General features: G+C 43.1%; 1 long non-coding RNA gene across 1 annotated transcript in view; it reads left to right on the top strand.

The window, feature by feature from the left end:
• The window catches only part of LOC149875077 (uncharacterized), a 35,189-nt gene extending 19,357 nt beyond the window's left edge, over positions 1–15,832 (top strand). Inside the window, exons 3-4 of the long non-coding RNA XR_016440007.1 lie at positions 11,615–11,692; positions 13,658–15,832. This is a non-coding gene — a long non-coding RNA (uncharacterized LOC149875077). The remainder of the gene's footprint in view (positions 1–11,614; positions 11,693–13,657) is intronic.
• Positions 15,833–16,183: the final 351 nt, after the last annotated feature.

The raw sequence follows: 16,183 nt of genomic DNA, 5'->3' as shown, positions 1-16,183 counted from the left end.
CAACTTATGGCCATTATTCCTTGTTACTCTGATGCATAAACTGCGATTCGTTTCTCTGGAGGCTCGCAAAAATCACAGACACACACTCATCAGCCAGCATAAAAGGTTGTATTTGTTTGCAAACAAAGGTCAGAGCAGAGTCAGGTACTCAGATTACTCTGACAAAGCATTGGCATTTGCAAGTGGAATTTATCTTCTCTCTCCTGAGCACATGTGCAGACACCGGAACTCTTACAGCTACTTCTGTTTCATAGAAGCATACATATAGTTACATCATTACATACATCACATGTATAGTATACTGGCCTATCACAGATGTGCTCCTTGATACTCTTCTCAAAGAGCTTCCCCAGGATTGAAGTAAGACTAACGGGCCTATAGTTGCCTGGGTCCTCCCCTCGTGATCTCATGAGATCCCTTCCAACTTTAAATTTGTGTGAATCTGTAAGCTGTCCCAGACAGGGGCAGGTCCCAGCCAGCTCCAGGCTGGATGGGAAACTCACCTTTTCAGGACATTCCCAGCCCCTGCTCTGCAATTGTGGACCCATGGGTGGGAGCTTGTTCCTAGTCCCAGGTTTGCAATCATAATAGCATAGCTTTTTATGTGACACTTTAATGCACATAAAAAAGGCTACTGCATGTTAAAGTGCATGTATAGTCACACCCACTGGGTGCATCTACCCGTGTGCTTTACTATGAAGTAGGATAGTTTGCTGTACAGTAAAGTATCACCATCTACATGTGCACAGCAATTAGGCCAATGAAGACTAATTTGCTGTGCCATCAGATGGTTCCATCAGACACAAGTACTATCTGATGGTGGAGTAAATTACTACATTAAACATATGTGTAGATGGTGACATCAGAGTTAGTTTACTGCACCTCAAATTATACCAGAGTTTTTTCAGTCACATGAATTGCATGTGTAAACATGACCACTGAGTCAGATATAGCAAAACTGGAGAGAGAGAGCAAATTTAGATGTATTGGCAGAACTCAGTCTACTGTATGGGGTAAAGCAGAATCTTGTTTAGTGACTTAGATATCTAAAAGCAAACTAACTGTCTCTTGCTGGCATCTGTGTGCTTACGTTAATGGCAGCAACCAGAAATCACTTTGCCCCAGGTGCTCAGCTCATCCCTATATAGCTCTTTTCAACAAACTTTCTATTGTGAAATATTTTTGAGGTCTATTAGACGTTGAGACAGTGGAGTGCTTGTGGTACCCAATACCAGACCCATGCCATAAAATAATAAAAGTGGTTAAAATTTTTGGCAGAGACCTGACATGCTCATCACATGTATTTCCAAGCTAAGAGAGCCAAAGAAAAGGCTGGGCCAGTGTAGCCAGTGAAGGCAAAGAAACCATATAATCATTTCAATTAACTAGCAGCTAAAGAAAACAAAAGGCTAAACATGAATCTCAAGAGAAACTTGTAAAAGATAAAGGAAGTTGCCCTGTACATTACAAACACACCCTTCTCACATTTCTCTCAATAAGCATCTAATGTACAAGGTGTTAAAATGTCTGAACCATTCAATGTATGTCTGGAGTTAGAGAAACAAACCATCACCCATACAAGCTGCTGCAAATGTGCCCCATTGATAAACAAATACCCCAAAACAGGTTCGGTGACACCTCTAAGGAAGGAGGTGTCCTGTTGGACCACTCAGACCAGGTCAAATCCCAAATCAGATTTAATCATGTAGGTCCAACTTCAGCATAGGTGGGTGTCACACACCATACAGGCCATATTCTGTATGTATGGGCCCCTTAGACCACTCTCCCACTGTGTGGGCTTAATGAGCAGCACATGGCCTCTCACTCTCCACCGTCCAGGCTGCACAAGTGGCATATGGCCCCAAGCCCCCTTACAGTGCATGTAGCACTATGGAGGTATCACCCCCCACCCCAGGCCTTTTCCCATTGGTTCATTTGATATAAACCAGAGTTGTCCAACTTGTAGCCTGCGGGTTGCATGTGGTATGCGATGGACCAGCACTTGGCCTGCAGGCCCTTGCAACCACATCTCTCACTCCCAGGCAGTGGGAAAGGCCTTGGGGTGGGGGGCGGGTTAGGTTGCTACCTGCACAGTGCTTCAAGTTTCCTGACCTACAGCAGATGACACCAGGACCATTACAAATCTTTTCTTTTTCTTGTGGAAGTAATTATGGACAGAGCACCCAAAATATTGTGGGGTGGGGTCAAGTTCCTGCTCTGTTATTCCCTTGACTCCTGTGAGAGTATCCTAACCACCTAGGATATTAGATATTCTGGGGTGCGATTCTCAGCACCTTGGGCCTTGAAGCCTTAACAGGACAGGGAAACCATTTCCCATCTTGCTGCAGTGAACATGAGATCAGGGAACGATGTTTTCCTATACATTTGTTTCAGTAATATGAAAACAGACATCCTGAACACTGCTGTGACATATTGATTTCAATCTTCTTGTTCATCGCTGCTCTAATTTTTAAAGTAGTACATTGTATTAGAAATTATGGCCAAATTCTCAGATAATATAAATTAACATATCTTCAGTGAAGCCACCTCTGAACACAATAGGTTTCCTATGCATAACTTGGGGTCAGATTCAGTCCTGCTGAGTTGGGTCACAAAGCTGGAAAGGGCCAGGCTAGAGTTCTGCCACTACAATGTAATGACCCTCATGTTTCAGCCATTAAAGCATCCATTGAAGTCACTGTAGTTTGAAACCATTTGTGTTTATATCTTTTGTCAGTAAAAATGTAAAAGATGCTTTTGTAGCCAGAGGCCTGAGTGACTCTGTTTCAGTTCCCTGGTTTGTCAAGACTTCCTGTGCAATCTTGGGCAAATCATTTGGGACTACATTTAGAAGGGGATGTGTGTTGCAATTAGGAGTCCTGCCAGCTATTGGATTTCACAGCTCTGATTAAGGTGCCTAGGTTCCCTTTCACAATTTATGGGGGAAATTAGGTAGCTAAGAATGGAATTTGCAAAAGCCAGCACGCTGAGTGGGAAGCAAACTGATAGGCAGTGGTGAGGACAGGTGTGTATCTGTATCCACAGCTCCCACAAATATATTCTAGAAACACTAAGACATAGGACTGGGACAGCTTCCCCCTTTATTCTTTCTGTTTCCCAATCTCTTCTAGTATGCACTAGCCAATGAAGATGTCATTAGAAGAGTAGATACTCTGCACAATGAGGGCCTTGGGGCCATACAATGCTCATGCAGCCTGCATGGTGGGGAGCAGGAATCCTTGTGCTGGTTATTGATATCATGGAAGATGGGATGGAGTGCACCCTCTGCAAGCTTACAGATGACACCAAGCTGGGGGGGGAGTAGTAGATATGCTGAAGGGTTGAGCTAGGATTCAGAACAACCTATATAAACTGGAGGATTGGACCAAAAGAAACCTCATGAGGTTCAATAAGGACAAGTGAAAAGTCCTGGCCTTAGAGCAGAACAATGCCATCCTGGCACAGGCTGCAGACTGACTAGCTAAACACAGCCCTGAAGAAAAGGACCTGGGAGTTACAGTGGACAATAAGCTGAATATGAGCCAACAGTGTGCCTTTGTTGCCAAGAAGGCTTAGAGCATACTGGGCTGCATTAGTAGGAGCATTGCCAGCAGACCAAGGGAAGTGATTCTTTCCCTCTATTTGGCACTGGTGAGGCCACATCTGGAGTACTGTGTCCAGTTTTGGGCCCCCCACTACAGAAAGGTTGTAGATAAATTGGAGATAGTCCAGCAGAAGTCAGCAAAACTGGTTAGGGAGATGAGACACATGACCTGTGAGGAGAGGCTAAGAGAACTGGAACTTATTTAGTCTGTAGAAGAGAAGACTAAGAGAGGGTCTAATAGCAGCCTTCAACTACCTGCAGGGTTGTTTGGAAGAGGATGGAGTTAGATTGTTCTCAGTGGTGGCGGATGACAGAACAAGGAGCAATGATCTCAAGTTGGAGCAAAGACAGTTTAGGTTGGATATTAGGAAAAGCTCTCTCACAAAGTAGTTAAGCACTGGAACAGGTCACCCAGAAAGGTTGTAGAATCTCAACTATATCCATTCAGGCACTTGCAGATTAAGAATGCCAAACTTACAGCTTAGAGGCTGTATCTGGCCTGTGAAGCTGTTTCCTGTGGCCCAGGGGCTCCTAGTGGGCAGAGGAATTTGAGGTTGGGGCAAGTGATGGGTAGGTTCTGCTGCAAAGTTCAGGGCTACCAGGCAACAGCTTTCAGCAGTGCTGGTTGCAGGAGAGCATTTATGTTAACACACAATGTCATTTGCCCTGCCACCAGGTCTTGGTGTGATCTATTAAAAGTCCCATAGTCTGGTTTGGCCTGGGAAGTGGGGTGATTTTATCACCTCTCCTGTATATTGACCTGATTTCAAGGCCACAAGAACATATCATTTTCTATAAACCAGCAGGAGACCATTTTTAAGCCTCTAAAACCCAGCGCCTAAATTTTTTCACTCAATATCGATAGTTTCTACTGAACATTTAAGCTATTGTTTCTTACAATAGTAAGTATTTTTGTAGTATTTTTGTGAGGTGAGCTCTTCTTCAACAAGAATTGGAATGACATCACCAGTTGTGCATTAATTATCTATACATCCAGGTCCATGTGGTTACAATGGATACAAAGTCCAGATTTTCACAGGTGTTCCAACACTAGAAGGCACAGCAGGACAACTAATGTGGTTATCCAAAGAACCACTTCTTCATTAAAATCAGCATGCCCAAAGAAATCCATTAGAATTAGAGGCCCTTGGAGCTTTTCAAAATCTCACTAGGTGCCCACCTACATCTTTAGGCCTTGCTACCTTAAAACATCTGGCATTTGGCACCTGAGCAACCAACTTGCTGCCAGAAGTAAGCAACTTTGAGGCCCTCCCATTCTGAACTGATTAAATACCAGGCCTTAGAGACATTCCATCCTTTTCCTTTATAAATGCTATTTCCTTTAGTCTTGTTAGCTTTTTCCATATGCTTATTACTCTTATAGTGAAATTGTACTGCCTGATTTTTTTTCCTCTCAATTTCCTTACATTTTGATTGTCTCTATGCATTTTAAATCCCTCACCAACATGTGCTAAAATATTTTTCAATATGTCAAATCCTTCTCTTGGATTTAATACTTTGAAGATATTTCTTGTAAAAATAACTTGAGCAATCTGGCCTGTCCTCATAACAAATACTGTTAAGCCTGAAATCACTTTAATTTCCAGTGTTATATCCTCTCTAATGCAATGCTAATCTTTCAGTGAAGCAAAAAACCACAACTGGACCTCAATACACCACAACAGGGCTTTGGTTTGTCCAGGAGATATCATGTTTCCTTGGAGTCACTTTTCTGTTCCTTTATTGATATATTTTAGTGTCTAATTTGCCTCTTTTATTATTGTCATAAAGTGAGCAGATAATGCATATTATTTATTTTTACAAAAATATCAGCAAAATTTTCTCCAAAATTTCCTTGGTTTTCTCTGCAGCAGTCCTCATTTTCCTCTCTCATAAATTCATTTCTCAGAATTATCCTATCTGACATCCAGCTAAATCCTCTTTCACCATATTTTATAGACTTTACTCTTTCTTAATCCCTGTTTTCTTAGTAAGGGTATATACAACTGCCAGGTTACTGGGGCATGATGCAGAAGTTATGGTATTTGCTATGTGGAAGTTGAGCCTTGTTTTAGGTACTATGCTAAAAATTGGCCCCAGTAAACCCAGGTTTAAATTGGTTGTTCAGGCTGGGGAATCAATAGTGACTAGATGTGATGTTGGCCAATGATTCTAACCATTTGTGATCCTGATGCAGAAGTAGTTCTCGGGAGCAGAGATCCTGGCAGTTCTGTGCCAATTCAGAGGCAGGCTGCTTGACCACCTACCCTAGTGCCAGCTCAGATATTGGATGTGAAGCATTCTTGTGAATGGGTCAGGGGCTGGTGTGAGTTAATTGTTCCCCCTTGTTGACACATAGGTGATCCCCACCTCTGTTTTCTCACCCGCTATGACTTGCTGTTAAAATTGTATTGATTCAGACAGGGGTAATTTACTTTTCAATATGTTACAATCAATGGGTGGTATTGAACAGTTTGGTAGTTAGTCTTGCACCGGCCCCTTTAAGGGGAATGGTTAAGTTTATATTCTAAGTTCAGTCTGCATCCAAGACCACAAAACAGGTTGGCCTCAAAGTCTTGCTTGAAAAAAAAGCACTCTTTTGTCCACTGGCACTATAAACATATGGCTCTCTGCATCCTTCTAGCAGGGCAATGCTGAATGGGAGCTCCTCATTCACCTTCACCTCCCACCACAACCTCTGTGGATAATTGATATATGTTCAGCAATGCAAAGTAAATAACAACAGAAAATCCAGGAGCCACACACTCCTCTCACCATCTCTTCAGGTTTGCAGCACCTGGGTGCTTCTGTATCCTCCTCACCCCGTTCTTGTAGGTCAGCCTGTCTTTATTCTCATTCAGATCCCCCAGGCTGCCAGTCAGCACACTTGTCTTCCAGATACTGACCATCTGACATCACAGGCAAGTCTCAACCCTGCCATGCAACTTCCCAGGGCTTTCCTGGGGCTTGCCACCCCCAGCAGGTTTTCTTTGTGCTTTTACATTTTGGATGGTCCATCCTGGGCCATGCCAATCATTCCCAGCTGGCTGCTGCTCTTCACACCACAGGAAATGGAAGGAAGCAGAAGAGGGTGAACAGGACAGTTCCTCCCTGTTATTGCCCCTCACCCTGCCACAAGTCTATTGACAAATCTCTGGAGCCAGGGACCAAGAGCTTTCCGAGGAACCTCAATCCAGGGCCATGTCCTTGGTGTGAATTCAGGGTTTGTGCCCCCAGGGCAGATCCATCAGGTAAAACTTCTCCATGTTCAGGAAACCTAAAATTTTCATATCCACACCTTTAGGGCAGAAGTACAATAGGACCTGAGAATTCTGGGTCCACAATTCCGGTTGTTCTCTCCAGCGGCCACAGACCCTGGGACTTGCAAACTCTGCAGGATGCCTCTGCAGTGGGGAAAATGGAAGGTCTGAGAGCCCTGGCTCTAGCTGCATCAGTAGAGCTGAACAGTATGCCAGTATCACTGAGCAGCTACATGATCCAAAGAGCATTTCATTTTGGCAGGTTTTGATGTTTTCAAAGTGAAATATTATCAGAATTTTTAGTTTTTGGGACTGTTGAAAAGGTTTGCTCTGTGTCCAACTTAGACTAAAACCAGATAAAAACAGGAAACAAACAAACTCCTTCCCCTCCCCTCCAAATAAAAAAAGCAAAGCAAAGCAAAAAAACAAAAAACAAAAAAATAGAATTTTCCTGGGAACCAGAAGCCTTATTCTCCATCAGTTCTCAGGAAGAATTACATACTCTGATGAACAGGAGATGTCTTCAACTTAAAAAAGAGTAGCGTTTCTGAAATCCTGCCCTCTCTTCCACAGGAAAGGATCCACATTCTCTTCATTTTTCTGAGTGTAGATACATGCAACCATTGTTTAAAACAGGGGTGGGCAAAATGCAGCCCACAGTCTGGATGTGGCCTACCAGGCTATTCTATCTGGCCTGCAGGGCCCCTAAAATTTTTTTAAAAGTCATATTTATCTGTCCCTGGCTACCTGTCATGTGGCCCTTGATGGCTTGCCAAAACTCAGCAAGCGGCCCTCCACCTAAAATAATTGCCTGGTTTAAAAGAATAAAATATTTGGTGGAGATACTTCTATATAAAAGTAAAATGTTTAGAACACTTACTGTTGAACTGGAAGACACAGATCCAATTTTACCTCAGCCTGACAGAATTCAAAGTCATATCATTCATTTCCCAGAAAGGTGTCATAACTACACAACTTTACCATATTCTGGAAAGGTGTAACAGAGGACTGTGTCGTGTTACAAGAGAACCAGAGTAAGAATAAAGAAATGGGGGTTGAGCCTTTAAGGTGAGTGACTGAGAGACCAGAAGAGGCAAGTCTTGGGGATTTAAGCACAGCACCAGAGGCAGAGAAAGTCAATCTTACCCAGGCAGAGGTGAAGGCAGGAACTCCCCGCTGGGAACTGATAGAAGTACTGGGAGCTGGAGATGTTCAGTTAGTCCAGAAAGCCTGTGGCAATTTGAGGTGGAGGCCAGAGAGGAGCTATGGAAAAGGCATCCTCGTTGATTTGATTGTTGTAGTGCAGCTGAACCTGCTGGTACTGTCTGTCAGGAGTAGAAGGTGGTGGGAATTCTAGGAGTAGGCTGAGAGGCAGAGGCAATATCAAGGTGACAAAGTGGAGTGATCAACCTGGCCTAATCCAAGCTGTGGTACCAGCCTATTCAAGAAACTAAACTGAGGCAGTTCAAGCTACTGACTTCTGAGTGGGGTCAGGGAACCCAACTCCCATTTTCAATAGTATCAAGTTGTGGCAGGCGAGAACAGGTAGGCACCTTGGGACAAAGGAGCATGGGCAACAAGGATTGACCACCAGGGGACAGTAAAGTACACTGAAGCTCTCCTGGATGGTTACAGTAGGCAAGTGCTCTTAACGTCTTTTTGAAGTTCTATTACTATGAAGAAAATAATGAGAGAGAGGGGGAGGAGAAGGGGGGAAGAAAAGAATAAACACGTTTTTGTATGACTCTCCCTTTCCAGATGAGTGCCCAAACTAGTTGCCTAGAGCAATGGTACTCAACCTCTGGCCTGCAGAGCCAGATCATCTGGGCCACGAGACTTCCCAAGGGTATAGAAATTTGGCAGCAGGTGAAAGGGAACAATTAACACTGATACCACTCCCCTACCACCACAGTTCAAAGCCTCATAGCCAGATTGGGCTGGCAGGCAGAGCTGGGACAGTGGGCCTGATCCAGCACACCTGGGGCTGAGGTAACTTGCTTGATCTACCATGTGGAGCCAGGGCCTGATCCAGCATGCCCGAGTCTGCGAACCTATCCTGTAGATTGAACCCATGGACCTATTCCATGTATTGTATCTGGGCTGCTGTCTGACCTCAGCAGCATCCACAGACCAGAAAATTTGGGCACCACTGGCTTAGAATTATGCTCCTTCTTCTCCTTCTCTTTCTTTAGCTCAGTGAGTCTTTAATTCCTTTCTATACAGTGGAAGAATATAGAAGAATAGCTTGGATAACACTCAGTTTGGTGGTTAAGTAGGGGAGTAAGGAGTACTCTGGAGGTTTGAACACCTCAAGGTTTATGAAAGGCTTGAATCTAGTTCTCTCATTCCTGAATGACTGCCTCAACTGTTAGGCTATTGTATAAAATAGCTACCACTGCTGTGTTTTAAAAGAAAATGGTCATTCCTGAATTATGTGAGGTTCCTGTTACTGTTGGTATGTGTCTAGGCTCACCTACTACATCAGGTCCCTAAGGGGAGTTAGGCATAAAAACACTTATTTTCTGGATCCCAACCAAGATTGGTGAAGTTCTGGGCATCCAGGAAACTTTAAAGTAAAATAATAAGATGCCTCTGGAATTAGTATACCTCAGGGGTTACACAGTAGCTGGCAAGGGGCATCCATGAAATTATCAAGCACTAGAGTAAAAGAAAATTACATACTTTTTATTACCATAGGATGTATTCCATCTATGTCCCACTGAAGAGACCTAACTTGGTTGGATCTATTTCTTCCTCTGTAATAATAAACCATTCAGCTTGAGGTCTTAATGAGTGCAATGAAGTGTGAAAAATTATCAGCATTCTCTAAAATTTTACTCCAAATCCTACAAACTGAGGAATTCCATTTGCTTGAAGTGACTTTACATTTGTACTGGTATATATGAAAAGAGAATTGTCCCAATTTTCACAAATTCATTTTTAACACTTCATTGAGAAATACGCCTATGTTCATATTGAAAATGTTTAAGAAAATGATAATTGCTTATGATAAGTTATTTTTTACTTAGGCCTATAAAAATAAATCTATAGAAAGGGGGTGGAGGAAAAAAAGATAACTTAGAAATCTCTTAAGGGAGTTTTTGTATATATATTGAATATGCTCTAACTCTGATGCATGGACAGATCTGCTTTTTTGCCAAATGCAGTCCATTAGGATGAGATCATTTGTTTAGGGTTGAACAAGCTTCCCAAAGAAGCTGATAACATTATTAGTAGTTTAAATCTCTATAACTCAGAATATGACAAAAAATTTTGAATAAGTTATTCAATTTTTGACAGAGAACAGAACCCTCCTCTTTATGCAATGAGCTGATTAAGAATGTTGTTTAAATACTGTGCCAGCAAAAAAAAAAGCCCTGACCTCCTTCTGACATCAAGCCTCAATTACTCCAGCTGAACCTTGTTATCAATTTCTGTGAAGGAGTCCAGATATGAGGATGGGAACCCCAAATGAGTGAAATAATGAGGCTGAGCTAAGGGAGATCCATCTGGTAGTTGGGAAAAAGGCAAAAGCTTTGTGTTGTAATATACTTGTCAAAGGCCAGCATTAGTTTTTCCTGAGAGGATTACATGAAATCTTTTACTTTTAATAATATGGAACAGTATGGCTTTTACAGTTGGGTTGCAGTTAATGGCTGATTTTCATTTGGTTAGCCAAATGTAAAATCTAGACATAGGGAAACCCTGTTCATTAACTCACACATTAACTGAGGCTTTAATATCTCCATTTTTATTCATGTGAACATTTTGCACTAATTAAGTCACTATGGGTGTTTATACACATGCTTCAGGAGTGTGTGTGTGTGTGTGTGTGTGTGTGTGTGTTGGGGGGGTGCTTTAATTAGAGAGGCTGTCAGACAAGCTTTAATTAAAGCACCCCCACCACCATTTCTCAGCACAGGGACACTGATACACATGACACTGAAGTCTCTGGAGTGTGGTAATTACACTGTAATTACAGCCTGTGGGAGTAGGCTCTCTGCACATGTATAGGCACCCTACACATTTTGCCATTACCCTAAGCAGATACAGGATCAGACCCCTTGAACCTATCCAAATCCCAATGAATTCAATGGTAAGCCTTTTATACTAGATTCAGGAGATCATGCCTCCTGCAATGAAAGTTTTAACTATACAAGTTGCCAGCAAAATAAGTGACAAGTACAACAACAAGTGTTGACTGAAGATACATTCTTTTAAAGTGTTGCCATCTTCTGTTATCACTTACACAGGCATAAATCCAGAGAAGAACAGAGTGTTATTTAGTTTAATCGAAGTAGAATCTCTGAGAGTAGAATTTATCACTAGGGTATTTTTACAGATATAAGCTATGGACTTTAACTTTTAAATGAGTGAAAAATTTATCTTCATGACTGTGGAGCATTCACTCTAATCTCGTGGAGTTTGTAAATCTCAGTTGACTGGATTAGATACCAAATAGCCTGATTATTCCTCGTTTCCTTCTTTCAGTGGTGACTCCAAGTTCCACCTGCCACATCTTAATGTAAAAAAGTTTGTTTGGGAGGATGTAACTTAAACACCACGGAGTAATGAAATATCAATCTATACTATTGAGGTTTTGACCTTGTCTCATAACATGGATATATTTATTTATTTATTTATGTTAATTTATTTTCCTTTAGACCAGGAAATGCAAACTCACAGGATGTTCTTCAAACTAAGATTATTTTATTAGGACTCTATCTAATTTTTACATCTTGATTTTTAGGTCTCAGCATCTCCTGAGCTGGATGGAGCAACAGAAGTCTATTTCCCAGGCAACTGCTTGATGTCTTCTCCAGTAGAGGTAAGTATTATATCTCTTATAATTCTAAACTATCAAACATTAACTCAAACAGCATAAATGCAAATAAGGTTTTGTCTTTTATTCTAAAATATAAATGTCTTAAAGAAAAAATGTTGACTTCACCTTTAAGTGCTTTAAATGGAGCCGGGCTTGTTGTTGGAGCCGGGCTTCTTTCAGGTTTTTTTCTCCTTTACAATGGAGCTTTCGCCTGACCTAATTTTTTTTAAATCAAGGATTCTAGAAAAGTTTACTTGTTAGTATATGTCTCTGCCGCTTCTCCCTATCTGCTCCTCTGCTCCTCAATGTTGAACCAATTCCAGGACCATAGTCCAGCAGACCCTCTCTTTTTTCTTTTTTTTTATTCTGTCTCCTGTCCTCTCCAACAAAGCGACAGCCGACTCCTCTCTGCTCTCCATCCTCCAATCCACTGCCTCCTTAGCTGTCTCTGGCCCATCCCCACCTTCAGCATCCAGGTATCTCCTCCCTTCCTTCCACTTTCAGTAATGTTCCATCTGCATCAAGCAGCTACTCCAGAAGTGCAGCTTCCTTCTTTCTTCTCCCCATTCCTGCTGGCTCTTGTTCCTCACCAGTTCTCTGTCCTCATGACAATGATGCCCAAAACCTCTCCGTAATTTATATTAATGTGAAAATGCTTTGGGTATTAGCAATGTGGGCAGATAAAGAGGACACAGACACCTAAGTATTTTTTTAAATCTGGTCCTAAGGTTCTTAGGTTTTAGCTGTCACCCAATACACTGAAGGTCAGGAAAACAGATCTTACGATGACAGGCTGAGAGCCATGGGACTCTTTAGCTTGGAAAAGTGTAGGCTCAGGGGTGATCTGATGGCCACCTATAAGTTTAACAGGGGTGACCACCAGGATCTGGGGGAACGTTTGTTCACCAGAGCGCCCCAAGGGATGATGAGGTCGAACGGTCACAAACTCCTGCAAGACCATTTGAGGCTGGACATACGGAAGAATTTCTTTACTGTCCGAGCCCCCAAGGTCTGGAACAGTCTGCCAGCGGAGGTGGTTCAAGCATCTACACTGAACACCTTCAAGAGTAAATTGGATGCTTATCTTGCTGGGATTCTATGACCCCACCTGACTTCCTGCCCTTTGGGCAGGGGGCTGGACTCCATGATCTCCCAAGGTCCCTTCCAGCCCTAATGTCTATGAAATCTATGAAATCTATGAATCCTGCAATGATCTGACCTGTATCTCCAAACTCCTTTATGAATGATATAACCACCAACCAACAGTTAAGGACACTATTGAGCCTCACTGGATTAAACAGAGCTGTGTGTGGACATAAGTGCCTGCCCACACAATCATTGCAGGATTCAGTGTATTGGGCAACAGCTAAAACCAGATTTTTAAAAATACTTAGGCATCTATATCCTCTTCAGGAATGTTTTGAAGATACCTGCCAGGTGAAGCCCCTAAGAGGACCTATGTAGAAGAACTCCATCTTCCTTGATACTGATCAGGCTCTGCCATAAGATAGCCATTGAGCTGTGGAGCCCTGAAAAGGCAGAAATACTCTTGGGAAACTACAAAGTAGAAGTCACTTACAGAGTTAAGTGACTCAGGTGACAGCAGAAAAAGGTTTTTCATGATCTTACTTCTGGGCATAGGCCCTAAATTCTGCTTAAGCTGCACTTTAAAGTACCTCAATCCTCTTTTGGATCTGTATTCTAAACAGCGAGTACAGTAAAACTGGCAGAGCCCCAGCTAATAGATTTCTGAGTTATGTTGCTTATCATTGCTCCAAAGCCAGGCAGGTTATACCATTAATGTGAATGCTCTTCATTAGTGCATAGCTACTTCATTACATTTGCTTGGAATTTAGAAAATGGCACATGCTGTATTTATCTCTATTTAAATGGAAAAGGAACTGATTTTCTTTTTACTAACATAAGGAATATGTGACCTGATTTATAAAAATACTATTTTTTTTAAAGGTTTAGGGTATTTCTCTTCCTTTGCAACTTTGGATTCATAAATCCAGATGTCCCAGGGAGCTAGAGCAGGACTTACCGGCACTGTCAGAGAAACACCCGTGGTGTGGCAGCCGCTTGTTTATACAAATGTGGCCGGAAGATGACTTCATCGGGGGCAGGTGGCCGGCGAGGATAAAAGCGGCCGCGGAAGAGAGGAAGGGGGAAGCAGAGGAATCGGGACTGGGTCCAGCTGTAAGAGGGGCAGAGAGCCCCAGAGCAGAGCAGGCGGCAGCTTCCCCAGCAAGAGAGGTGGAGAGCCCGAGGGAGGGGCACTGACCCGCTCAGCAAGAGGAGAGAACAGCAACCAAAGCCAGCTGCAGAGCGTCAGATGAGTGGAGGCGGGCAGTGTAGCTGGAGATGGACCACGAGGAAAGAGAAGCTGGAAGAGCGGCCAACGAGGGACCATCGGGACATGGACCTGAAGCCTGCAAGACCCACGGGTTGAGTGCCGGGGTGGTGGTGCGGGGATGCAACCCGGCGAGAGGGGCGAAGACCCGGGAGAGCCCCAAGAGGGTGTAGTCAGGCGGAGGTCGCCGCCAACCAGCCGTGTTTAGAAATCTATAGGGTGCCCCAGGGAGGTTGGGGCCAGGTATTGCCCAATGGGACCCGGGGAGGTCCGAATAGGAGCCTCAGCCAGTAAAGGGCTGAGGAGCGGGACTTTAAGTTGTTTATAATTTTGTTGCCCAATTAAAGGGGTAACCCAGCAGGAACAGCTGAGGTGACGCATTCATGAAGATAGGGCCAAGGATGATTTAGGGGGGCACAACCTGTGTTGCGACCTAGTGCAGGGTCAGACAGGATAAAGGAAGGAGAGGAGGTGGCAGACTGGCCTGGGAGCAATCCGACAAGGGCAGGCCAGGCCAAGGGGAGCTACCAGCCCACCAACAGGAGGTCCAACTCCCAAAAGAGGAGAAGGCACTAGAGGTGGTGTAAGGCCGGGGTACAGGGGTGGTGGAGCCCCGCGACATGACTGCCGAGGCATCCTGGGCCGTGGAGCACCCACGAACCGACCTTAACTGAACTTAAGATCAAGTCGTGGCAGGCGAGAACTAAGGCGGGGACTGGGCAGTAAGAGATCTGCTCCGATCCCGTAGTGATCCAGTGGGAGCAGTGACATCTCCCCCCCTACTGAAGGTGAACCACTTACGAGTGAGGATCCTAGCCTGGCAGTCACACCAGACTTACATTTTCAACTACGTTTTTTGTTTAATTAAAGCTACTGGTCTATTTCAACCACACAGTTTTACAAATAATTAATTTCAAACACTTTTGCAATTCATTTCAAGGTAAGTAGGATCAGGCCCTCTATAACTGAATGACAATGAAGTAGCAACCAATAACACAGAAACTAATGCCAGACTATAATGAACTTATACAGCCTATAACTGCCTCAGAAATTAGATCAAAGTACTAAAAATATGCTTATATGCTTTAGGGCTTAATCCTAGACTTGCTATTTAGATGAGGTGTCTCATTAGACTACCATGAAAGTTCCCAGTTAAATATTTTTAAATCTTAAAAGCACATTGAGGTTTATATTATAACCTGAACTTGATTTTTGCAATGGCTGCTGCTTTAAGATTAGAGGTAGTAACCATATTCATTATCGGGTGCTTTGTTCACAGGCCAGATACAGAATCCAAGCTGTATGTTTGGCATTCTTAATCTGCAAGTGCCTGAGTGGATATAGTTGAACATATATATTTTAAATTAAAAAAAAGTTTCTCAATGTCCTCCCCTCTTCTTTCACATCGTTCTTATTCTTGTACCTTCTATTCCTAACAAACCTCTGTTTCCAATTGAAAAATCCATTATTTGCACGTATCTAGCCCTCAACACGAGCCTATCAGCTATTTTGGGGTTGGGCTCTTGGTCTCTGCTGTTGGAAGTGTTCTACTTTGCATTAAATATTCACTTTGAGAGAAAGAGAAAGACCTGCTATAAAGGCTTATGGTTAGTTTAACTCACTTGAGCCAAGAAAAACTTGGCTTTCAGAGTGCTACCCATAAAATTATAGAAAATTAGGGTTGGAAGGGACCTCAGGAGGTCATCTTGTCCAACCCTTGCTCAAAACAAGATCCCCAATTAAATCATCCCAGCCAAGGATTTGTCTTAACTGGATCTTTAAAACCTCCAAGGATGGAGAGTCCACAACCTCTCTGGGTACTTTGTTCTAGTGATTTACTACTCTCCTCGTGAGAGAGTTTTTCGTGATATCCACCCTAAACTTCCCTTGCTGCAACTTGAGACCATTCCTCCTTGTTTGGTCATTTGCTGCCACTGAGACCAGTCTAGCTCCATCTTCTTTGGAACCACATTCAGCTATGAAAGCCAGCTATTAAATCCCCTCTGAGTCTTCTCTTCTCCAGACTAAGGAAACCCAGTTGACCTCAGCCGCTCCTCAGAAGTCACATGGGCCAGCCCCCCTGAACCCTTTTTGTTGCCCTCCACAGAACTCTCTCCAATTTATCCATATCCTTTCTGCAG

Source organism: Crocodylus siamensis, chromosome 1 (assembly GCF_052110815.1).
Source record: "Crocodylus siamensis isolate JL-2025a chromosome 1, ASM5211081v1, whole genome shotgun sequence".
Taxonomy (NCBI): domain Eukaryota; kingdom Metazoa; phylum Chordata; order Crocodylia; family Crocodylidae; genus Crocodylus; species Crocodylus siamensis.
Note: the sequence above shows the minus strand (reverse complement) of the source record. Positions and strands in the feature narration are given on the sequence as shown.